We start from the raw sequence: 17553 nt of genomic DNA, 5'->3' as shown, positions 1-17553 counted from the left end.
GTCATCGTTCCATCAAGCAAATTTCTCATGTTAGCCTGATAACGTCTAGATCACAGGTGTCAAACTCAGTTCCAAAAGGGCCGCAGCTCTGCACAGTTTAGTTCCAACCCTAATTAAACACACCTGATCAAACTAATTGAGTCCTTCAGGCTTACGGATACGCAGCCAGCCGGAAGTGCGATATGCACATTGATATGCCGCGTATCCAGGGCTCTACATTAACACCCGCCAAATGCGGGTAGATTTTAGACAGACACCTCCACTAGCCACTTTGGCTGGTTGAAGATCATTTTAAATGACAGTTTTCTAAAAAGCAGGGTTCAACAATAAAGATGGCCCAATATTCGTGCAAATGTCATCTTAGAATCGAGAAGCAGCACGACTCGTGCACTCACAATCTTGCTGCTTCCAAAAGCTCCGGATGTTTTTTAAATAAGTCTTTGTAAGAAGCAGCAATTGCCAGTTTCGTTTGAACTTTTTTGACCAGAACAGATTATGAACGTTTTCTGTGTTCACCAGATCATCCTTCCATTATCACACACGGTATGTTTTTCACCTGCTTTTTTTTTGTTTTGTTTTTTTGCTTACGGTTATTTTTGTTAATATGGTTTAATTATCATTTTTTACAACAACATTGCTTTAATCGGAGATTAACTCCCCGTGTATGTGTAGTTAACTGGTGATCTGAGAGACCTTTAGCCAGGCTACTGTGCATAGTTACATGGCAATAATCATTTTTTTAAATGTAATTGTTTTTTAAGAAAGATTTTGTTGAATAAAATGAGCATATACAGCAATATTTTGCATGTTTTGACATATTATTTAACATTTGTGGATAGAAATTAATGTTTTTTTTGTTGTTGTTGTTGTTTTTGGGTGGTGTGGTCAGAGATAAATTTGGTAAAATCCTTAATTTTGAGCCCTGAAAAGTCCTGTGAAATAAAAACGAATTGCAATGCGACCCCATAAAACCACAACCGATTTGCTCATACACATTAAGCAAGTTCATACACAAAAAAAAGTGAAATTATTGAGGTATGTGGATATAACACAAAGTCTAAATCAAGTAATTAGCATGCCAAAGTCAAATTTATGCATATAAAATACATTTTCCCAACAACAAAAATCTGCAAGTGAAAATGATGGAAATTGGAAATCTACTAGCCACAGTGGCTGGTGATAAAAAAAGTTAATGTCAAGCCTTGCGCGTATCCAACGTAGACCAATGTACCGTGTCAGTGCCGTCACTTATTGATCTGCAATCGGTAAATGTAGCTTGTGTGGGCGCTACTTGACTAAAAAAAATAGCTTCACTACTGAAAAGCTATTCGATTTAGAAAGTAGCGACGCATTGCCACACTACTGAGAAATGTAGTTAAGCTAGTAGCATCACTACTTGTAGCGAGGCTACTGCCCAACACTGAATACTGTAATATATAAAACACAGTGACATAGCAATATTTTTAAAAATAATTAATGGGCCATAATATCAAAGAATATTAGTAATTGGATATAAGAAATACACAAAAACACTTCTTTTTTTTCCAAATTATTTATTTAGAGGAAGTTTAACTTGTGGCTCATTAGTAAATGACACATTTAGGCAGACGAATGCACAGTAATCCATCTGCTACATCATGACATTTTGAAGAACATCATTGTATTGTAAAACTAAACAGATCACTCACTAAGGATCCCCTTTCCACATAACCAAGAATATTATGAGTGCTCAATAGGATTTGATTGCCTCTGATGTTGTCACATCTATTGGGCTTCATCTCATCTCTGGCTAGACCTCTTGATCCTTCCATCAGGACCTTTTCCTGTATGAGATCTTGTCTCTATACAGTAAGTTACTTGTGTCGTGTAACTTTCGTTCAACATCACTGCGATAACACCTGTGCGTGAGATTCAACAGTGAGTCATTTAGTGTAATGTTAGTAAAGTCATGAACCAGTGGATTCATCCAACCCATACACAAATCTGATATATGGCTATGCAAATTACATAAATGACATACAAGTTTAGATTTTACAGATATTAAATATGTCATATATGCAACATACGCTTCGAAATATTGCTGTTTTCATTGTTGTTTTATAATTGGAATTACAAATATGGTCAATATATATAGTCTATGATTGTATATATGTTTATATATGGCCACATATCAGATTTCTGTAAGGGAAGTCAGCACAAAATGCAGAATTGATGTGCTTTGTGAACCCAATCCTGGTGAACATGTCACCTCGCTCTGATCATGCTCTCTATGGCTTTGATGTTGTTTTAAATGAGATAAAATAAATAAAATGTAAAAAAAATCAGTAGGCTTTTACCTCTAATCTTGATCCGCTCTTCCAGAAACTTCTGCTAGTTTTATTGGAGAGTTTTTTTTTTTGGACCAAGCAGCCATAGTCATTAAATCTTTACAACAAATACACATAGGCTTTCAAAGGCACTGACCTCCCTGTATATATGAGCAACATGCATCCATTAGTACATCTATAAAAATGCCCATCCAGCCCAGTTCTGTTTGTATTTCAATGGATATTTGACTACTGTAGACCTGTTGCAGGAAAAAAAAAATAACTTGAAGTCATGATTGTGCGCTGCTCGGTGGCACAATGGCGACTTGAGGACGATTGTGATTGCAGAAAAACCTGCACCACATCTTCCAGACTCTGGATCAGCAGCTTCGTCAGAGAATCGCCTCAGGATGACCATCTCGTTCTTCTCATCATGGTTTCTTCAGGGTTGCACAAACAGACGTGAAAGCAGAGCTCTTCTGAAGAAAAGCGATGGTGCTGCTACTGCACAGCGGGTACGTTGCGAGATCCATCGCTGCCATGGAGGAATCAGTCTACGTGTCAACATTGCCATGGACACACATGGCGTGGGAGGTGCTTGTGACGTTCTGTCACAACTCTAGCTGTGTGTTTGCTTTGGCTGCTGGCAGCAAACACATGCCGTTTTTGGATCCAGCGTACTATTGATCTTAATCGACACTGGCCGCTTTAAGGTCTGGAGTAGTTGTCTACCCTTGGCAGCAGACACTTATTCCAGTACCTCTATCATCTTTTTCATCATCGTCATCGTCATCTTCCCCTTCATCAACCTCCGACACGATCTGTTGACAGAGGACAAACACTGTTGGTTAAAGGTAATATTTAGTGAAAAAAAAGTGTCAACAGATTGATTCTGCAAAAGGTTTTCAAAAAGCATCGCTATTCATTTTGAATCAGTTTTAATCTTGTGTTTCGTAGCAGATGGCGCTGTATGCTTTACAAACAGCTGTTCTCTGCTGACCTCCAATTCCTTACCAATGCCACTCAAACCTAAAACAATCATTAATAAAGTTAGGAAAGGTTTAGGTGAGTTACAAGTTCATAGAGAGCTGTGTTTACATTAATCTTGTGACATAAAAGCCTTTATGACTTCAGTCAGTACTTTTTTCAAGGGCATTTGACTGTACTGTTAAAATCTAGCCTAGAGCAGTGGTTCCCAAAGTGTGGGTCGGGACCCCCTGGGGGGGTGGTGAGACAAATACAGGGTTCGCTTGATGATTTCCAAAAGTCAAATAAACTTTATTAAACTATTAGAATTACCATATTTTAACCATAAGAAGATAATATATTCGTTTTTAATGGTAAAAATCAGCATGCAAATAAAAAGCCTTCAGCCCTTAAATTTTTTTTTTTACAAAGGATCGGTGTGTTTATGTTTGATTAACAACACAGCAATAGTGTCAGCTGCAGCAGATTTTTTTAGCCCCAGGTTAAACTTTCTGACACCTCAAACACATTAAAAATAAATACAGGTCACAGCTGAACATTAAGAATGATCTCTGATTCCCGGCCTCCAAAACTAAACCAAGACTAGATTGTGCTGAAAACATTGTATCCACCAATCTCTTTAGTTGAGGTTAATATTAAATTAAAAAATAATAATAAATAAATTACTTTAAAAATGATATGGTTGTTAGACTGTTGTATTTTTTGTGTTGTCAATATGCTAGTGTTTATATAAGCCTATTGTTTTGCGCACAACCTCTGTATAACCACCTGCAAGGAATTTGGGGGTCACGAGTCACTGGCATTGTTATTTTTAGGGGTCGCAGGCTGAAAAGTTTGGCAACCCCTGGCCTAGAGCACCATCTACTGTTAAAAACTAGCCTAGAGTGCGGATTGCAGTTAAAAACTAGCTTACAGTGCCATCTGCTGTTAAAAAACGAGCTTGCATCTGCTTATAAAAACTAGCTTAAAGCACCCTCTGCTGGTAAAAACTAGAGTTACAGCACTATATGCTTCTAAAAACTAGCCTAGAGCGCCATCTGCTGTTAAAAACTAGCTTACAGCGCTATCTGTTTTTAAAAACTAGCATAGAGTGCCATCTGCTGTTAAAAACTAGCTTACAGTGGCATCTGCTGTTTAAAACTAGCCTAGAGCGCCATCTGCTGTTAAAAACTAGCTTACAGCGCTATCTGTTTTTAAAAACTAGCATAGAGTGCCATCTGCTGTTAAAAACTAGCTTACAGCGCTATCTGTTTTTAAAAACCAGCATAGAGTGCCATCTGCTGTTAAAAACTAGCTTACAGCGCTATCTGTTTTTAAAAACTAGCATAGAGTGCCATCTGCTGTTAAAAACTAGCTTACAGTGGCATCTGCGGTTTAAAACTAGCCTAGAGCGCCATCTGCTGTTAAAAACTAGCTTACAGCGCTATCTGTTTTTAAAAACTAGCATAGAGTGCCATCTGCTGTTAAAAACTAGCTTACAGTGGCATCTGCTGTTTAAAACTAGCCTAGAGCGCCATCTGCTGTTAAAAACTAGCTTACAGCGCTATCTGTTTTTAAAAACTAGCATAGAGTGCCATCTGCTGTTAAAAACTTGCTTACAGTGGCATCTGCTGTTTAAAACTAGCTTAGAGTGCCATCTGCTGTTCAAACTAGTTTACAGAGCTATCGGCTGTTAAAAAACTAGATTAACAGCACCATCTGCTGTTAAAAACTATCAAGAGCGCCCTCTGCTGTAAAAACTAGCTTCCAGCTCCATCTGTTGTTAAAAACTAGCCTAAAGCGCCCAATGCTGTTAAAAACTAGAGCTACGTCTCAAATCGCATACTTATGCACTACTCTACGCCATTTTGTAGTATAAATAGTGTAAGTAGTGCATTCACACTGAAAACTCTAGCAATAATAAGTGCACTTTAATTAACCGGATGATGCACTCATACAGCCGGTAAAATGATGTTTGTAATGATGGACACTTCACGCACTCCACGACTGCAGGTTTGCTCACGTAGCGAAAGGGGCGGAGCTAACGGGCGCACATATTGGATTACTTTATTTATTTTGGATTGTGAAAGCAAAATTCTCCAACGAGATTGATTATAGCGCCTCCTGATGGTGAATGCAGTTATACTCATGGCAGGTATTATTTGATAATTTGGTCTTTTATTTCACTGATTTGGCAACCGGCAAATGTCATCAGGGAAACTGTTTGAATTTCCGCTTAGTAAAAAACATTAGTGCTCCATTTGGGACGACACTACATACATATACTATGCTGTTGAGTGTGTAAGTGCATAAGTACATAGTGCATGAGTGCACAGTGTCTAGTGTGCCATTTGAGTCGCAGCTGAGCTTACAGCTCCATCTGCTGTTAAAAACTAGTCTAGAGCGCCGACTGTTGTGAAAAACTTGCTTACAGAGCCACCTGCTCTTAAAAACTAGCCAAGAGCGCCCTCTGCTGTTAAAAACTAGAGTTACAGTGTAATCTGCTTTATGAGGCAATTCAGTTTTGTTGACTCAATTATGAACGTTCCATAAAAAAACTCCATGGCTGGGTCCGAAAGGAAAAAAATTTCTTCAGATTCAGCATTTCAGGGTGGTAATATAAATTCAGCTTCACTATCCTAAATTTCTGCTAGAGTTTTGAAGGCAGCATAGATACTGTATGTCCTTCACTGCCTTCGAAATCCCAAAGTCCTGTGCTTTCCATTTCTGATAAGTATATAATGCAAATAATGTGTCGAGAAACCGCTTGTGTTGTTTTGTGAGTAAATGTAAGTTTTTGATCAACTTTTTTTCATTTTGATGCTATTCTGGTGAGAAGTTTGTATGGTAGCAAGCAAATATTCCTTTAGTTATCTCCAAACCTCTCTCTATTTTGTTGTATCTGATTAAGTTGTTATGCTATCTTAGTTTTATGAGATACCTTTGTGCACAAATGCTGCCTTCAGAGTCAAAGTCAAATTTTATTGCATCAAATGTAAAGAAAAGACCAAATCTTAATTTTAAAGTTTAGCTCTTCAGTTGGCTGTAATTAAGGCTGACACCTAAATATTGCCAAAAACATCTACAGTTACCCCACCTTAATCCTGAGAAAACTGGCACACCCTCTAGATAAACACATTCTCTACAGAGGTGGAGTGAAAACAAAACAATAACCTGCAATCTAGGTTTTAGGTGCCACACAACCCAAAGAATTCATATAAATCTTGAAATTCTGACTTCGATTAAGTTATATTTGCAGCAAAGGACAACTTAAACCTCAAATCATATTTAAATAAGCGATTCAAAAAAACTGTTAGTTTGGAAAAGTCAAAACGGTTAACGATTAAAAGGAATGTTTTTGAAAAATGCTAATTCACCACTAACAGTGTAAAAAAAAGATTGCTGGTCACACATACTTAATGCTAAATTCTATGCAATATGCTTATCTACAATAATAATGAGAACATTTTATCGTATATGCTTATAATTTTATTAAAGAGAATAATACAAAAACTTACCATGCTGATTGTTTGTTTAAGGTTCAGAGCAGTGTGCAGTTCATGCAGAAGAGGTTGCTCAGATGGTATTTATCCTGTTCATACAGAAACTGTTGACACCTCCTCAGAGAACAGACACATGCAGCAGCCAATCAGATGCAAACACTTTAGACATTTTCAAAGAAACGAAACTTAAAGCATTAGTAACTGATTTCAGAGATTCTGTGATACATGACTACAAGCTGTGTTATAAGTCATGCAAAGATATTTTTGATATGAAGAATATGCTGAATTAATGGAAGACTCATGAAGAGCAAAGCATTAATTACTGTTTATTTTAACTCATTCCATAAACAAGATAATAAATAACTATCCCAACATTAACCTTTGACTTTAAGCCATATAATTACCTTAATAAGGTAAAGGAGCAAAACTATATGTTCAATTAATGGATAAAGTCATGTCTGATTGGCTATTAATTAAATGTGCCATCATAATTACATCAACATCTTGTAATAACTAATAGGGAAAATTAATCCGATATTATCCCACAATACACAGGTTGAATCCATATTTAAAATAAAACATTAGCTAATATTTTCAAAAACTATGCCTTTATGCTATGACTTTGTTGAAGCACATGACTGCTAACTGAATAATGTCCTTATTATTGATATGTTTTGAGCATATGACATGATACATTCACACAATGTTAGAGGATTGTAATCAGCCCTTTTATAGCAAGACATAGCTTCTGATCTATATTTTAAATAATAATAATTAGAAATCTATGACATAAATAAACATTTGACCCCCCTTTAACGGTTTATACCATTGTGAATGCATAATCACGCCAATCAATGCTAGGAAAAGATCAATGCTGGCAGATCTAGAACACCGCTAGACATCTGAAGTGTTCACAAAACACGTTTCTTGTAAAATAGGTGTTTATATCTGGATGTAGTCTTAAAAAAGAAAATCAACACATAATTTTTATAGTATTATTTACATTAAACTCTAAAATAGTCACTAAATATCCCTCAAAACACTGAAAACGTATGTATTTTATTAATAAATTAGAAGTATTTTAAATACATTCGTAAATTGATTCATTGAAGCCTGTATTACCAAACTACTACTAAAAAAAGTACTGCTTGTATTGTATCTTCTATAGTCACACTACTTTAATCCTGAGAAACTGGCACACGCTCTTAGATAAACATACAGAGGTGGAACGAAAACAAAACAATAATGTGGACTCTGAGCTGTCACAAGGTGCCACATGCAAACAACGAATTAATATTTAACTTAATTTATACATTTGTTTATCTATATATAGGCAGGGATGGGCAGTATTTATGATACAAGTATTTCAAATATGTATTTTAAATGTATATGTATTTAATTGGGTTGATGAAAATGAGTTAATATTTTATATCAAAACAATTTATTCATTCATTCATTTATTTCCTTGTCGGCTTAGTCCCTTTATTAATACTGGGTCGCCACAGCGGAATGAACCGCCAAGTTATCCAGCAAGTTTTTACGCAGCGGATGCCCTTCCAGCCGCAACCCATCTCTGGGAAATATCCACACACACATTTACACAAACACTCAAGCAATTTAGCCAACCCAATTCACCTGTACCACATGTCTTTGGACTGTGGTGGAAACAATATATTACTGTTTAATAAACTGGAGCGGAGCACCCGGAGGAAATGCATGCGAACGCAGGGAGAACATGCAAACTCGACACAGATACACCAACCAAGCCGAGGCTCGAACCAGCGACCCAGCGACCTTCTTGCTGTGAGGCGCCAGCACTACCTACTGCGCCACTGCTTCGCCCCTCAAAACACTTCAGTGTCTTGTATTTTTAAAATACTGTAAAATACTTGGTCAGAAATCTACATGATGACAGCCTCTGACTGATGCTTTCTCAGTTGTTTGCCAATGTTGAGATCAGAACAGAAAATTAAGCAAGTGGTCAAGGAAGGCTAATATGTAACGGCAGTATAGTGTACAGTTCGGCATCAGCATCTTTGCTTAAGGAATGAGATGGAATAAAGAATCAGTTGTTAAGAACAGGATGAGAAGCTTTAAAAACATTCTCAGTGTCAGCCTCAGGGCTGCAGGTGGAAATGCAGAGGAACACTAACCTAAAGATGGTGTGCTGGTGCTCACTTTGGGGGTAAGCTGAAACTCCTCCAGTTAAATAACAGCTGAAAAAATCTTAGGAGAATGAGTAAAATGCGCAAATAATAGTAGTTTTAGATGGATTTCTGATGTAGATGCCAAGAAAATAAGACAAACAACATAAAAATCAGTCCTACAATGGCGATTCTGGCAAGGCAATGGCGCAGTAGGTAGTGTTGTCGCCTCACAGCAAGAAGGTCACTGGTTCGAATTTCGGCTCAGTTGGCGTTTCTGTGTGGAGTTTGCATGTTCTCCCTGCCTTCGTGTGGGTTTCCTCCGGGTGCTCCGGTTTTCCCCACAGTCCAAAGACATGCGGTACAGGTGAATTGGGTAGGCTAAATTGTCCGTAGTGTATGTGTGTGTGTGGATGTTTTCCAGAGATGGGTTGCGGCTGGAAGGGCATCTGCTGCATAAAAAAAAACTTGCTGGATAAGTTGGCGGTTCATTCCGCTGTGGCGACCCCGCATTAATAAAGGGACTAAGCTGACAAGAAAATGAATGAATGAATGAATGGTGATTCCTACAATACTTCATTGGCTGTTTCAAATGCCAGTAGCTGACCTGCTGGTGCTCTTTATAGTTAATGAAGAGGAAAGATGTTAAAGTGGCACAATGCAGTTTATGAGACAAATATTTAATACTCCTAAACAGTCTGGACTCCTGGCACACGGCATCAGCAGGACGTAAATGAAGTTTATTTGCAAAAACTAATAACTCCCATTTTAGAGAAATCATGTTTTATGTTTTGCAATGAAGACAGCAACTGCAAAAAAAAAAAAAACATGATTTACGGACATGAACAGATTTTAGTAGCTTTCAGAAATCATGTTTTTAAATTGAGAAGATTTCAGTTGCAAAATAATACAAGGTTTATTTTTTTTTTAATGGTTGCTGGTTCGAGTCCCAGCTGGGCCAGTTGGCATTTCTGTGTGGAGTTTGCATGTTCTCCCCGTGTTGGTGTGGGTTTCCTCCGGGTGCTCCAGTCTCCCACACAGTCCAAAGACATGCGCTGGGTAAATTGAACAAACTAAATTGGCTGTAGTGTATGAGTGTGTGTGAATGTGAGAGTGTATAGGTGTTTCCAAGTACTGGTTGGCGGCTGGACGGCATCCGCTGTGTAAAACCTATGCTGGAATAGTTCATTCCACTGGCGACCCCTGACGAATAAGGGACTAAGCCAAAGGAAAATCAATAAATGAATGAATGAATGAATGAAAATAAAAATAACCTCTTAATATATCACCGTTATAAAATATAAGATTGCTAAGAGATGGTTGCAATTTTACTGGCCACATAATGGATGGAAACACAAAAGAAATATAGGACTATTTTCCAACTGAATTTCTGCATTACATGGCTTTTACAGTGATTAAAAAGATCTTCAACACAGGACTTTCTGGATGAAACTTGTATCAAATTTATACTAAAGTGAAAGAGAAACAAAAGTTTATGAATACCTATTCATGTACAGAGGTGAATGAGGTTCATTTTGAATTCTGTATTAACTATTTAGTTGCTTATGCAGCAATTCACTAATAAATGGTTTAGTTCTCCATGAGTCATACAATAACTCTGAATTTGTATGTTACCAATAATACACCCGTAATAAATAAACAAACAGTACCATTTGTAATTGTGTTGCAGAGTTTATTCATTTTTTTTGTTGTCTTTTTGGTAGGTTTGGGTGAAGGGGACAGGGTTTTTACCTCAGCTGGGCCCCAAGCCAGCTGAAACCAAGTATTGCAGAAGCCAAAACGTTTCAATTTTTGACACTGCACATACAATAGGCTTCTCTCTATCTGAATTTAACCATGGTAATCAATTTGAGACTTTACTGCTTCGTTGACTTGAGGGTCCGACAAAAATAATCCGGCTTCACACTAGTTAGGACTCTAATTGTATAAATGCATCCATAATAGTAGATTTAAAATTTCACATACAAGGGTTCGACAAAAAAAAACAACTCAGACTTCATACCAGTTCTGGGCTTTGCGTATCGAGACGTGGTCATAAACAGTAGGCTTTATAGACTTGAGGGTTCGGCAAAAAACGTCAGGCTTCACACCAGTTCTGGGTTCTGCTTGTATAGATGCGATCATAATAGTAGATTTGAGACTTCATAGAGGAGGGTTCGACGGAAAAACATCAGGCTTCACACCAGTTCTGGGCTCTGCGTATCGAGACGTGGTCATAACAGTAGGCTTCATAGACTTGAGGATTCGGCAAAAACGTCAGGCTTCACACCAGTTCTGGGCTCTGTGTATATAGATGCGATCATAATAGTAGACTTGAGACTTTGTAGACTTGATAGACTCTGCGTATATAGATGCGTTCATATTAGTAGACTTGAGACTTCGTAGACTTCACTCTGCGTATATAGATGTGATAATAGTAGAATTGAGACTTCGTAGGTTTATAGACTTAAGAATTCAACAAAAATCATCAGGCTTCACATCGGTCTGACTTCTGCTTATTTAGATGTGATCATGATAGTAGACTTGACTCTTCGTATCTTCCAAGACTTGAAGGTTCAACTTAAACATCATCTTCGCAGCAGTCAGGCCTCTGCGCATCTGGACACCAGCGCAAGACAAAGAGGAACTCATGCAAATGCTGAGGTTCCCCTTTGAATGGCGCTGGGCCAGATGTCCTCGCCCCTGGCAGCAAGGATTTACATGACCACCACGTCCTTCATGATGCTATGGAACAAACAATACAATCATTCAGAAACGGGGAGAGCAAATGGTGTCAAATATCAACTGCATGAAGATTTACAAGCAATATGCATGACTAAAATATGTAAGATTTTAATAAATACATTAGCATCCACATCCACACAAGCAAACAAGATCATTCTGTGAGTGTGAGAATGATCCAGCATTTCCACTGGCTCTATATATATATATATATATATATATATATATATATATATATATATATATATATATATATATATATATATATATATAAAATAGTTCTTTTAAATAGTTTATATTCTTAAACGGATTTTAACATTGTTCTTGTGTGTCATTATTGTTATAGATGTGTTGTGGATTTAGTAACCACTTATGCCAGTGCAAATCCTCTTCGGGCAGTAAAAACTTACTGTCAGGAATTGACAAGCAGGGAAAACTAAAAAAAATAAAATAAAATAAAATAAATTCCTCCGTGTTCCACTTATTAGTTACTGAAATTCAAGAACGTTGTGGGGTTAAACCGAAAATGGAACCCACGTAATTTACCTCAACACATCAGCTTGTTTGTGACCAGTGTTAGGGAGGTTACTTTGGAAATGTAATAGATTACAGATTACAAATTATCCTATTTAAAATGTAATAAGTTACACTACTTTTCGATTACAAAAGTAATGTAACTAATTACTTTTGATTACTTTTAAGTGTTTAATGGACATTTTCAACTAAATCATTTTCAAGCATTTAAACCGAGGTCATGTTCCCCGCGGGATTTAAGCCTGTGGGAGCGCCGCAAATCAAAAGCATCAGAATACAGCTTTAATAAATGAAGGCATCGTGCACATCAAAAACAAGCAAAGCAACAGATTAATATTATTCAACATATCCCAGATTTAAAAAAAAAACATTTTTAGATGTAACCCCATTTGTAATCTTTAACATTTTCACAAGTAACTGTAATTTAATTACACTTTTTTTTTTCTTAGTAGCTGTAACAAATTACAGTTACTTTTATTTTGTAATTAAATTACGTAACGCCATTACATGTAACTAACACTGTTTGTGACCTTAATCGTTTTATTACCTAGCCATTACGTACATGACCATTTGTGTACTTTATATTGCATATCAGCAGAATGAGCTGTAAAACTTTCCACTCACGTTAGCATATCCATACTGTGCTCTATTTAGTAATCTCTATGTTCTCATTATGGGTTTATTGAATTTGAATTATTTGACATAACATTGTTTCTAATAAATTCACTTTTGTTACTCACAATATCTATAAAAAAAAATAAAAAATGAAAATGAAAAAAAACAAAGCTGTATACTCACATGATCATTCAAGGTTTAAAGGTGTCTCCCGTAGAAGAACCACCACAGACCTGTTAAGATGATGCAGTTTCTAGTTTACAAAGTGACAAATCACCAAAATAAAATTTTGCATTATAAAATGATTTAATTTTCATAAACACTTCAAGTACACATGTTTTATCTGCATAACAATCATTAAAATGTCGTACCTTGTTGATCTTGCAGCAGAAGGCTTCAGTCACGAAAAGGACCTATCGATGTTTCCCTCTATTATTTATACTTGTACGCAGCACACCACCACCAGCTGACCTGCAAACAGCCTTGCCCTCATTTCCAGAAGTTTCTCTATCTCAGTAAGTGCCCATCCCTATCCAGGAAGTGTTTGTTATGGTTTCCTGATAAATGAAACAGCTTTTCTGTCTGTTTGTTTTTAAACATAAACAGATCTCACACACTTTTGCTAAGACAGCACAGCTTTCTGACAAATTAATCATTTTGAATTGTTTGACAATATTGTAAATAGTTGCTGGTTGAAATCATTTCAAAGCCATGGTTTAAAAATTCACAGAACATTTAAAATGAGCTGAATCAAATCAATTCTTTTTTGGGGGTGACAACTTATTTTTTTATACTCAATCTACTTAAATTTGTAAAAAAATAAAATTACGTTAACATAATCAATTTGTGTTTGGACAACATAAAGAAATTGTGTGGAACCCAGTATTTTTGTTCAGTGTACAAATAAAAACAGTCCAAAAATGTTCCTCAAAAACCACAAAACAATTATTTAATTCAAGCCAGGCCAGTTGGTGATAAGATTTCATAAAGCTCCATCTGGACACAAACACAGCTCTACACACTCACCGGCCACTTTATTAGGTACACCTTACCAGGTTGGACTTCTTTTGTCTTATGAACTGCCTGAATCCTTCGTGGCATAGATGTAACAAGGTACTGGAAATATTCCTCAGAGATTTTGGTCCATATTGACATGATAGCATCACGCAGTTGCTGCAGATTTGCCGGCTGCACATCCATGATGCAAATCTCTAAGGTGCTCTATTGGCTATCAGCTGGAACCAGTCTGGCCATTCTCCTCTAACCTCTGCCATCAACAAGGCATTTGCGCCCACAGAACTGGCGCTCACTGGATATTTTCTCTTTTACAGACCATTCTCTGTAAACCCTAGAGATGGTTGCGCATGAAAATCCCAGTAGATCTGCAGTTTTAAAATACTCAGATCAGCCCATCTGGCACCAACCATGCCATGTTCTAAGTAAACGACCTTTCTTTCCCATTCTGATGCTTGGTTTGAACAGCAGCAGATCGTCTTGACCATGTCTACATGCATAAATGCATTGAGTTGCTGCCATGTGATTTTCTGATTAGAAATTTGCCTTAACGAGTAGTTGGAAAGGTGTACCTAATAAAGTGGCCGGGGAGTGTAGTTTGCCATTGTTGCTTTGTTTGTCAAATACTTGAAGACTGTAAAAACACATTACCCATTCTTAAATTAAGATAGTCATTAATCATTAACTACACCATCAAACAGGGCCATATTGCACACCTTAAATATATAAATATATATATATACATATATATAAATATATATATAAATATATATATATATATATATATATATATATATATATATATATATATATATATATATATATATATATAAATATATATATATATATATATATATATATATATTAAACATAAGAAAATATAATATATTATATTTTTATAGAATGGAAGTCAGTGGGATATTGACTTATTTGGATTCCACATTCAAAGTATATTCCTTAATGCTCGATGCAGAAATACACACAGCTTAAGAAACATCTGAGAATGAAAAAAAAAACATAGCAAAAAATCATTCACTTCAGACATTCACTTCAGTTTCAATGTTTTGCAATTTTTATTGATGATTTTGTTTTTTTGGGAAAAGTTGCACTCAGCCTTTAAAAATAAACAAAAATGAACAGGTTGTTTTACAACAGGTCATCCCCATAACCTGCTAACCAAGCAACAGACAACCAGAAGCCGACCAACGGGAAAAGGGGTTGGGTGTCGGCTTTTGGTAGTTTTTGTTTTTGTCGGTTGCTTCTAGTTTTTCTGGTGCTTCATCAGCGGGTCATGGACCTGGCGCTGTACACTGCAGGTCCACTGAACCCCGGCCAGACATCCAGGGAATGTGCTAGAACAGGGCAGCGGACACGAGTGCCCAAATCCCTTGGCAGATTGGTTCTCCTCATCTCCTCTTTAAAAACTAAACAAGAAAATACTTCATTAATATAAAACCTCAGAAATAATCTATTTACTCGTTATTTAAAGGGAAAACTACTTACAAAATCATAAACGCAAGCATGGGCACGAGGCCAAAGAGATCCTTGGGCAGCGTGAAGTCTCAACTCGAGTGCTGTCATCTGTGGCATCTACATCGAAACAAAGAGACAAATAACATTATTATCATTGATTACTGACAGGCTAAGCTGCATACGCAGTTAAAATCACAACTATGTGCATGTATGATCACGGACGATGAAGAATGTGTTTCTCCTGCCAACCAGGAAGTGTTCAAATGAGCTTTAGTTTAATGCAGACTATAATAAAAACTTTCATTTCTATATTTCTTGTCATTAAACAGAACATTTTCAGTATTTTGTGATTTTTATATATATATATATATATATATATATATATATATATATATATATATATATATATATATATATATATATATATATATATAAATGTGTAGAGAATCAATCAAACATGTCACACAACAGGGCTGGAGAGGGACTCCTTTTCAGCCCTGGAGTTTCAAGCCTAGACCGGCCCACCTCAGTTCACGACTGACTTTATTAAAATAACGTCATTTCCAATTCAGTTTCTAATGACACTATCACATATTTTTCAAGGAAAAGGCTGCTTTAGAACTTCAAATGTTTTTCATAAATATAAGAACATTAAAGAGTAGCTAAATCTCCAACACTCTTTAAAACATCACAATGTCCTTTCCTGCAATATCTGAATAACGTTATATACTCTGTGCAAAATTATTTATAGATATCCAGTCTTTTAACGGCGGTCACACAAATTTTTTTTTTTTAAATAAAATATGTACACCTATATAAGTTACCCAAACAGTATTATATGTCTTAAAACAAAAGAAGAACATTCGAAGAGGTTCGTACACAGTTTGGCGGCGTCGTAACGCAAAGTACTGACCACTGGACCACAATGGCGCTGTAATGCTGGGGCGTTTGGAAGCAAACACAAGTTCTGCACTTGTTACATTCTATTGATGGCTTAATCTTTTTCGCCCCTTTTTAAATTTCTGATCAAGTTATGGCAGATTTATTAATGTAGTGAATCATTTGATTTTCATCGAGCAGGTGTAATATTCATTAATATTAATTATTCGAATTCTTAAGGTGCCGCTGTCTGGGGTCGAATGATGGTTACGTCATCAATAACCTGCAGGCTGCAATTTGCTCACGGGGCTGCCAGAAAATAATTAAAAAGAGCGGAGCTGCGGCAAAATAATTAATAAAAAGAGTGAGGCTATGATCAAATAAATACATAAATAAAAAAGTGCGTATTCTGCCCTTCCTCCAGCTTAACGTTAGCCAATCTGGGCCCATCACACAAGCACAGCTTCCTCATTTTATACCCACAGGAAGTGCCATTTTTATAAAAAAAAAAAAAATGTTACTGTAGTAACTTTTAAAAAGTAAAAACAGTCTTGATTACTCACCCGAGTGCACACTAGACCACAGCATACAAGAAGATCATCTCCGCTCCGTCTCAGACAAGAGTCTGCAGGATAGAAAGGACCGATCCCTGCTTCCTCTCGCTTAAATACTCTGCAGAATTTCCTAAAAAAAACTCCTCCTCCTCATCATCACTCTGGGTTTCTTAGCACAGCGTAAACTACGGATGGTAGTGACTTCATTTAAAGGGATATAGTTCACTTAAATAACATAAAATTAATTCTATTAATAAGCTTACCCTCATTCCATCCAGATACAGCTTATTTTCAGAAATGTGACTTTTGTGTCTCACAATTTTAGCTTACAAGCTCACTATTGCTTGTTTATCATTGAGTTTATATATCATTCTGAGATAAAAAATAAAAAAATACATCAAATTGTTTAAAATCTAAATTCTGAGAACAAGTTAGTTTCACAGTTCAGAATTCTTTCTCACAGAAATCTGTTTTTATCTCCTACTTCTGCCTTTTCCCCCATTCAATCTGTCTGTTTATGTCCTAGAAATGCCTTCTTACATTTCACTTTAGGCAGATTGCATTGCAAACGACTGATGCCAGCTGTAATTTACACTTGATCTCCCTCTCAGATGTGGATGTGTTCTGGAATCACATCCACACCCAAATCAAATCATGACTAATAAGAGAGAAATGCACACACTATGAGAGTTCCTGAGGTAACAAGGTTTATAAACTGTGGGTAAGTTATGCTTGTAAATTTTGCCAGTAATACTGTAAAAATCGCTAGTTATACTATCAAATTTACACGCGCACTAAATTAATGAATGTAATTATGTAAAAC

At 36.4% G+C, this 17553-nt stretch overlaps 1 protein-coding gene and 2 long non-coding RNA genes across 3 annotated transcripts in view; 1 reads left to right on the top strand and 2 right to left on the bottom strand.

The window, feature by feature from the left end:
* The window catches only part of LOC101882393 (uncharacterized), a 771022-nt gene that overhangs the window by 50555 nt on the left and 702914 nt on the right, over positions 1-17553 (top strand). The gene's annotated exons all lie outside the window — the stretch shown is intronic.
* Positions 10592-13347, bottom strand: si:dkeyp-1h4.9. Its single transcript, NR_186774.1, has 3 exons — positions 13182-13347; positions 12994-13043; positions 10592-11664 (listed from the first exon to the last, which is right to left on the bottom strand). It is a non-coding gene; the product is annotated as a si:dkeyp-1h4.9 (long non-coding RNA).
* On the bottom strand, positions 14874-16850 carry si:dkey-238c7.12. The gene is made up of 3 exons (NR_104060.1): positions 16740-16850; positions 15328-15414; positions 14874-15248 (listed from the first exon to the last, which is right to left on the bottom strand). It is a non-coding gene; the product is annotated as a si:dkey-238c7.12 (long non-coding RNA).

The sequence above is a fragment of the Danio rerio genome, chromosome 18 (genome assembly GCF_049306965.1).
Source record: "Danio rerio strain Tuebingen ecotype United States chromosome 18, GRCz12tu, whole genome shotgun sequence".
In the NCBI taxonomy this organism is placed as follows: Eukaryota; Metazoa; Chordata; class Actinopteri; order Cypriniformes; family Danionidae; genus Danio; species Danio rerio.
This window is presented reverse-complemented; position numbering and strand designations above follow the sequence as displayed.